Source organism: Lygodium microphyllum, chromosome 8, assembly GCF_053477565.2.
Source record: "Lygodium microphyllum isolate KBCC chromosome 8, Lygodium_microphyllum_v1.1.10, whole genome shotgun sequence".
NCBI lineage: Eukaryota > Viridiplantae > Streptophyta > Polypodiopsida > Schizaeales > Lygodiaceae > Lygodium > Lygodium microphyllum.
Window position 1 is genome coordinate 57,737,377 of NC_141142.1, and position 8,083 is coordinate 57,745,459.

Consider the following 8,083-nt stretch of genomic DNA (forward strand, 5'->3'; position numbering starts at 1 on the left):
TGGGTCCAATATCTTGTGTTGTCATTTTGGATTCCAGCAGGTTAAATCTTGCGTCTTCTTCCTTCCTTCTCCTATCATGCATCTCCTTCAGAGAGCAAATGTCCTCTGTATGATTCTTCCACAAACAGTAGGAACAGAAGGCTCCAGGGATGGTTGGTTTCCGTGTACATTCAGTGGCTAAATGGCCTGCTTGATGACACTTACCACACCAAGTATTTGACAGCATCACATCTCTTCCTGCTCCTGCAACGTTGGATATGCTAGTGGTATTCACTTTCAGCGTCTGTAGCTGTTCTGTAATCACATCCATCAACTCCTTTTTGATGTTTGCAACTGAATTGGATAAATAATCCTTCAAGCTTTCTCCTCCTGACGTACTGACAGGAGGGTTTTGAGGAATTTCTATAATCACTGCATAAACTGGTTGGGCTGGTACAGAGGGGTCTCTGTTCTGGTTCTGATTCAGAGCTCCTGTTTGAACTGTTGGCTGTTGACTCCAGTTGGTAAGGTTCCACTGTTGCTGCTGATTTGATAATGAAGAAATTGGTTGGGACCATTGTTGTTGTGGTTGAACCATCATTTGAGGCATGGATTGTGGCCACTGTGGATTTGGTGCACTGTACTGTGATACCGGGGACATCTGTTGGTAGGGATAGGGAACAGTCCCTGGAACTGCATTTGGTGGGTACATCATTCCTGGCATCAGAGGAGGTAGGACTCCTCTTCCTGTATTCATTGCTAATCGAGCTTCCACTTCATCGTACAGTCTTGCACCTTCTGTTGCAGCTTGCAAGGTGGCTGGTCTTTGTAGCTCCACAAACTTACGGACTTCTGGTTGTAATCCTCTGAGAAACACCCCCTTTTGAATGCCATCATCTAGATTATGGTTAGTCCATCTCTTCAGGATGGATTCCATTCGTGAGACATAGGCTTCTACTCTTTCTCCAGAGGACTGACTTAGGTTCATAAATTCCTCTCTCATCCGCTCTTCAAAATCTTCACGCCTAAATTTAGTGAGGAAGGCCAACTTCAGGTCGTCCCATGTGCCAAAAGTTCCTGCTGCTTGTCTCTCATACCACTGAAACGCCGCGCCCTTGAAAGTGGCGGGGAATATTGCTAACCAATGCTCAGGGGTTCTGGCATTGTTAGCCACACATGCTACCATAAACTCTGCTACATGAAGATCGGGGTCTTCATTGTACTCTCCCTTAAAAACTGGCAATGCGACTACATTCGCTGGCCTGTCATCAATATTTCCAGGACGGATCTGGCTTGGAAGTGGACCTCCAGCAGGAGGAGGAAGGGATTGATGTGCCATTGGGACTTCTGTAAAGAGTTCCGCAAGGGCGTCAAAGGCGGCTTCTGCTGCAAGCTTGCTCTCGGCTTTGATTCTTGCTTTCTCTCTTCTCACGTACCTCTGGACTCGTTCTAACGCTTGCCTCTTTATTGCGTCATTCATCAGGGGTGCGGCTCCACTATGTTGTTAGTGCTCCACAGAGGGTTAACAGAAGACTTCAGTCTCTGGAGGACTCTCTTGCCAACATTTCTTCTACTTCTTTCTTTTCAATGTCCCTGAATTCTGCTTTCATGCCACTGCACAAGGGAAGGTATTCGGTTCGGAAGGTGTCAAAATGCATACGTCTGAGCATTGTGGTGGTGCCATCATCATAGTAATGCCAACTTCTGATGGTTTCAACAGTGTAGGTTGTGAAAAACACTCTGTCTACCAACTTCCAGTGGGTTGCTAATTGAACAAACAGAAGATTATCAGTACACCAAGCATCCCATGTATCTTGCTGTTGAGCGTCCACGAACAAATTCCAACTCTTTTCCTTCTTGTCTTTGTGAACCTCTACAGACCAAGACTCCTGAAGCTTCTTCACAATCTCCCACTTGATGTTATCTGGAAACTTCTCAATGAATGCCAAATCTTCCATGGATGGTCATTCTCTCTGTTTCTGCTCTTTAGTTTGTTCCCAAACAATTTGCCACCAAGATGCAAGTTTCTGCTGCTTCAATAGGAAGAGGAAACTGTCCACCACATAGAGCATGCATCATGATGGTGATGTGTTTCCGCCATTGTGGAATGAACTTCTTGTGGAAAGTGGATTTGATTATGAGAAATTCCAACTCTTCAGTGGACGAAGGAACTTTACAAACATCCATTGAATTCTTCTCTTCTTGGCAATGCCATTTCCTTCATTTTCAGCCTCTTCTGGTGCTTGTTGATGGCAAGGTTCCTCGGCTGCGCACCAAAAACATGGAGCCCCGAGAGAAACACCAAGGAAAAGGGAATTCTCTTGCAAGAAAATCTATCTTGTAACATCAACAAGCTTGTTTATCATGTTTCATATGATCACAATGAAGAAAAGAACACCAGGCAGCACAACAAATCTTCATGCAGCATCATGTAGATTTCCCACGGCTTTAATAGAATCAACCATATTCTTCAATATCTTCACAAAATCCATCAATAGAACAAAGAAAGCAAAGAAGTACACCATCTTTGAATGGAAATACATCACATAGTATTCATCTTCAATATCTTCATAGTCTTCTCTCTCAATCTCTCATATACAATCACTCTGTTTCAGTAAAATTGGCTATCTCTAACTCTCTCTCTCTCTCTCTCTATCAATAATACATCATATCCTCACTACAATCTCTCAAAAATCACTCTCAATAATCACTCTTAGGTCGTGGATACCCCTCCCAAGAGGTATGTCTGATATGAAGAGTCACCAGAGCCACTACAGTGTCTTTTCATAGCTCACTACTGTCACTTCACTCTAGTCTTCACTTGAGTCTTTAGCAGCTACTTCTTCCACTTCTTTCAGCTCTTTTGCACTTGTATTCACCTCTTTCCAAGGCTAGAAAACTTTCCCAAAGTCACACATACATTCCATAGAACACTTATAGAAGCATACAGAACAGTCTACAGAACAGTACCAGAACAGCTACAGTACAGAACAGAACAGAAACAGAAGCTCTACAGAAGACCTACAGAAGGTTATCAAAACCACATAACTCATTCTCAAATCATTCCAAACTCTCACAAACCATTCAATAAGCTTTCACAATATCTCATTCTTCATCAATCAATACTCCATCCCTCTTCACAGAAGATAATCAGAACAAAACAGACCAAAACAGAACAAAACAGACCAAAACAGAACAAAACAGAAGGTATACAGAACCATTCAGAACCTATCAGAACATCACAGAACCACCAACAAACATCATGATCTTCCAAAACACAATCAATATCATCCAAAACATTCTCAAACCACTTCCAAATCAATCAATCATCTCATAAAATCAACCATTCAGCTCTCAAAAACAACAAAAATCAGCCAAAAAACAAGTCATTTCAACACTCAACACAAAGGCTTTTTGGGCACTAGTGGTTTTTGTGCATGCTCAATGGCTATATATGACATCTGCTTATTAAGCATGCTAGGCTGAGGCTCTTTCTTTCGAACACTCATATTTGATTTCTTGCCTCGAGACCTCGAGTTTCTCTTGGATTTCCTCCTATGCTTCTTTGCTTTTGATGCAATTTGGCCTTCAGCTGATAGAGGTGGTTTAGCTGGGGGTTTTGGTACCCAAATCCATCGGTTACCTGCATAATACCCTTGAGCACGTAGAATGCTTTGGATATCCATCACGGCGTTGTGTTAACCTTCCATCGATGCCTTCGTCTATAAGGCTTCGGCTTCTTTTGGAGGCTTGGGCTTCTTTTGGGGTCTTCTATTATATTTGTAAGTCCAAAGCCCGTCCTTGGCATTGACTTTTGACCTTCTTGTTTCAAGCATGGCCTCACTCACTGGTTCTCATTGTTCAACTTGTGCTTGTATCAACTCTTCCAACAAGTCCTTGCTCTCATTAGCAGGCTTGATTATTATGTCAGCACTCTCTTTGCCTTTCCCTCGAGGTTCGATGAGGTCACCCTTGCTAAAGGTTGTGACTATCCTCACACCCGGTAGTGTCAAGTGTATCCGCTGTGCTACATAGTCGGCCTCACACTTAGTCGCCCTTTTGAAGGGTCTTCCTAGAAGGGTTTCTTTCCCGCAGCTAGCACTATTTGGAGGAACATGAAATAGGATAGGCAAGCTTTCCGTTTCAATTGTTGCAAGGATTTTGCACTTCCCTATGAGTGCTTGTGGGTGTCCCACGTAAGGGCTAAGAGTTGCATTAGTTGGTGTGAGCTCTGGTTGGCCTAGTAGGGTCCATGATTCATAGGTCAAGATATTGAAATCTGCTCCATCAATCAGAGCATCGATAGTACGCTCTCTTTTCGTGGTGAGTTTGACCCTAAGATAAGCAGGTGGTACTATGTCTTCGTCTTCCAAGTCTTGGCTTGTAAATTTAAGCCTTCTAACAAATGCTATTGAGTCCTCAACTGCATGACCAGATGTGGATTCTCCACTAATGTCTTGGATCATCAGTGCAGTGCTATTCAAGGTACATCTCTCGTTAAGAGTGTCATGTCTAGTCATCTTCGCATTTGTAGCTTGCTGATGTTGTATTTTTCTCTGACTAGACATAGTCTGAATACAATGTCTTTGTGTTCTAGTGGTGTGGCCTTTTTGCCCTTGATGGCCAAATTGGCATGTTGAGGTTCTAGGGTCTCTGTTTATCTCTGTTCGGGTATGGGCTTTTGGTTGCTCTTTTGCAAGTGAGAATCCATGCTCGTGTAGAGCCATTACTACACTAGGGTCTAATTTGGAGGACCTGTCACGACGCGCGTGTTTCCTCCAACTTACTTGTGCGGGGGTCCGGGGGGGCAGTCCCCCAGCCCGCAGGGCCGTTACGGTAAACACCATGTGCAATTTGGAGAACTGCTTATAGCCAAATTTTGAACTATTTGCTCTAAGTTTCAGCCCAGTGGATGGATCTGTGATGTGCCTTTCGCTCTAGTAGCCTTTGGGATCAATTTCAGAGTTCGGATGCGTCAAAATTTGTGTTCTAAATACCTGTCCGATTTTGACAGTTTTCTGTCCGATTCTTAGATGTTCGATTTTCAGGAGTCCGATTATCAGAATCGGACCTCCGATTTTGGGTTGGTCCGATCGGCCCAGTGGTTTGATTTTGGTCACGTCCGATTTCTGGAATCGGACGTCTGATTCTGACAGGTGTCTGATTCTGAGTGGTTCGATTCCTTGTGTCTGATTTCCAAAGTTCGAGTGTCCGATTTTCAAAATCGGACGGGTGAGTGTCCAATCAATCGGACAAGGGTGGTCCGATTCTGGACTGGTCCGATTTTCGAAGTCGGATCGGGAGGTGGTCCGATTTTCGGAGTCGGATGGTTTTTTGGAGAGGCCCAATTTTCCGAGCCAGATGATCCGACTCCAGAGATAGGGCAATCCTATTCTGGGACTCGAACGAACTGGTCCGACTGTGCGGCTGACGGCCCACCACTTGCACACGACGCCTGTAGGGTGACGTCTACTTCACCGAATCGTACAGTGCCGTCTAATTAGATTCAAAGCCACAGAGGGAAACGCTTGGCGTACCTGAACATGGTGTGGCGCTCGAATCGATCAGCACGCTGACAATCTCCCCGCAGGTCTCTCTCTCTCTCTCTCCTTGGCTCTCAAGCTCAGTCTCTTCTCAGAGGGAAGGATGTCAAATGTGGCCTTTCCTGGTTCTCTGGGCCTCTTATTGCCCCATTGCAGCCTGCTGTGACCTCAGAGATTAGTCCCTCATTCTCTTCCAGCCAGAAATCTGAATCTATGCCCCTATTTCCATGTTTCATCCTGTTATATAGCAACAAAAAACCCTGCTGTTTTCTTTTTTTTTTCCTATCCTAACCTTACCCTAATGCAACAAAAATCAAAACCAAAGATGGAGATGAATGGTCCTACTCTAATATTCAACAACAAATCAAAAACCTACTTGCTAAGGAGACCGAATACCTCTTTCAACTCCCTCGCTTCCTATCTATCTACCTCAAGCAATGGTTCGGGGAAAACCCTACTCCAATGCTCGATTCGAAGCGCGCAAGCGCTCAAGGCTTGAATCCATTGGTTCCGACAACGAAACCAAAATGTGGGAGCTTTCGCTCAACCGCCAAGACCCTCGAACCGCTTATTGTTTCAAGCATTCCAAGTCGAGCACTAATGGCTACCTCTCACATAGCCGACACGCCATCCATATCTACGGGTGTAGTGAGCTTACCTCCATGCCGATCGAGTTACCTCCTCTCCCACGCACTCCGGTAGCTCCACGATCCAAGTGCAAGCTTCAAGCAAGCTCCATCCTCAAGCTCCACGCTCCAAGCTCCATTGCCGCGAGCAAGATAAGAGAAGAGAAGAGAAGAGAAGAAGAGAGGAGAAGATGGAGAGCTTCTCCTTCCTGGTCCCTCACCCTCACACACTCACTCCCTCACACTCTCACACTCCCTCTCTCAAGCACAAGCTCAAGCAAGCAAAGAACAAGAAGAAGAAGAAGAAGAGGAGAGCTACTTTTGGCCACACATAAGAATGAGCTTCTCATTCACTTTTCAACTTTATATACAAAACCCTAAATCCCTTGTGGGTGGTCATCCCCTTTTCCCCTTTTTTACATGGCCGGCCGTAGCCTAGGCCCTTTTTCCCATTGTCATTCTATCTTCCTAGCTTCCTTTCCACCGCCCGTCTACATATACAAATTGCATGGGTGAGAGCCCGGTGCTCCTTGAATTAAACCATGATGCGCTTGCGCTCTTTTACTAAAGTATTGACTTGCGCTTTTCCTTGCACGCCTTTCTCCCTTATTTAGGACTTTTCTCCTTGTGCATCTTTGTCTTCCGTTTCTCTTTGCCTTGGCCTTTGTCTTTGTCTTCTGCTTTAGCTTTTTTGGATTTTCCACCTTCGTTCGTTTGAGGGTTAACATTGGCATCTAAAAGTGTCATAGAAATTAACCTTTTAACCTTGAATTAATTTGTTCTTCTCATTACAATGTGAACACAAAACTTGCGAGCTAGTTCAAACCAAACTAGTGTAGCTCATCCTCAATGTGAAAGCACCTATGTAGGTAACCAGTTCAAGTCTTCTTTAAGTGTGAACACAAGTATAAACTAGTTTGAAGCTGCCATAATGTGAAAGGGGATAATATAAGGGGTTACTTAAAGCCTCTCAAACTAAGGCTAAAGGGGAGCTACGGAGCTCTACCCCGAGACCTACGGACTGCTTATTGATCAAGCGTTTCAAGCCGAGTGGTCATGGCTACCTTTCACATAGCCGACACGCAATGCTTACCTTACAAGTGTAGTGAGTTTACCTTGATGCTCGATCGAGTTTCCTCCTCTCTCTTGCACTCCGATAGCTCCACGATCCTTATGGCAAGCTCAAGCAACCTCAAGTCCCCTCCGTCAAGCTCCATTCTCCATAGCCGCATGAGAAAAGAGAAGAGAAGAGAAGAAGAGAAGATGAAGAGAGAAGATGGAGAGCTTATTCTCCATGATCCCTCACTCTCACACACTCACTCCCTCACTCCCTCACTCAAGCACAAGCAAGAAGGCAGAAACAAGAGAAGAAGAAGAAGAAGCTTTTGGCCACACACAAGAATGAGCTTCTCATTCACTTTTGAACTTTATATACATGCCCTACTTTTTGGGCGGTCATCCCCACTTTTTACATGGCTGGCCATTAGCTTAGGCCCTCTTTTCCTATTTTCCACCATTCGAATTTATCCATTCCCAACTAATGCATACAATTTGCACATGAGTGAGCCCGGCACTCTTTTTACAAGGGTTCGGGAGCGCCTTCACATTTAATGGCACGCTTTTACTCTTTTCTTTTCTCAAGGCGATACTGAAGCCTTCTAGAGAGGTCGTCATTCAAATTTTTAGGGTCCAACTTCCATCCGGGGCGCCTTTCCCTTCCTTTGTCCTGTGCCCTTTTGGTTATCTCCTTCTTCCATTTTTTCTGCACCTCTACTCCATTTTTCGATTCTCTATGCTACGGTAAACATTATCCCCCTCCTAGCTAAGTACCAATCCCATGGCACTGGGGTGGGGAGCAGTAGGGAAGTTGGGGTTGCTACTAAGTGGAATTGTTGGGTAGATGACCACGCAAAAGGTGCTATTGTGATTGAGAGA